This window comes from Arachis stenosperma, chromosome 6 (genome assembly GCF_014773155.1).
Source record: "Arachis stenosperma cultivar V10309 chromosome 6, arast.V10309.gnm1.PFL2, whole genome shotgun sequence".
In the NCBI taxonomy this organism is placed as follows: domain Eukaryota; kingdom Viridiplantae; phylum Streptophyta; class Magnoliopsida; order Fabales; family Fabaceae; genus Arachis; species Arachis stenosperma.
The window spans coordinates 42,340,934-42,341,348 of NC_080382.1; the positions used below are offsets into that span (position 1 = coordinate 42,340,934).

At 41.0% G+C, this 415-nt stretch overlaps 1 non-coding gene across 1 annotated transcript; it reads left to right on the plus strand.

Moving 5' to 3' along the window:
• LOC130937831 (small nucleolar RNA R71) lies at positions 1-108 on the plus strand. Its single transcript, XR_009069027.1, has one exon. It is a non-coding gene; the product is annotated as a small nucleolar RNA R71 (small nucleolar RNA).
• Positions 109-415: the final 307 nt, after the last annotated feature.

The window sequence follows — 415 nt, forward strand, 5'->3', positions numbered from 1 at the left end:
AAGCATGTCAGAAGGATATTTTTTGGTCATCTGCTTGTATCTTTCCCAAGCTTCATAGAGGGATTCACCATCTTTTTGCTTAAAGGTCTGAACATCCACTCTAAGCTTGCTCAGCTTTTGAGGAGGAAAGAACTTGGCCAAGAAGGCCGTGTCCTGCTTATCCCAAGATTCTAGGCTATCTTTAGGTTGTGAGTCCAACTATGTTCTAGCCCTGTCTCTTATAGCAAAAAGGAAAATCATGAGCCTGTAGACTTCAGGATCTACTCCATTAGTCTTAACAATCTCATAGATCTATAAGAACTCAGTTAAAAACTGGTAGGGATCTTCTAATGGAAGTCCATGAAACTTGCAGTTCTGTTGCATTAGAGCAACTAGTTGAGGCTTCAGCTCAAAATTGTTTGCTCCAATTGCTGGG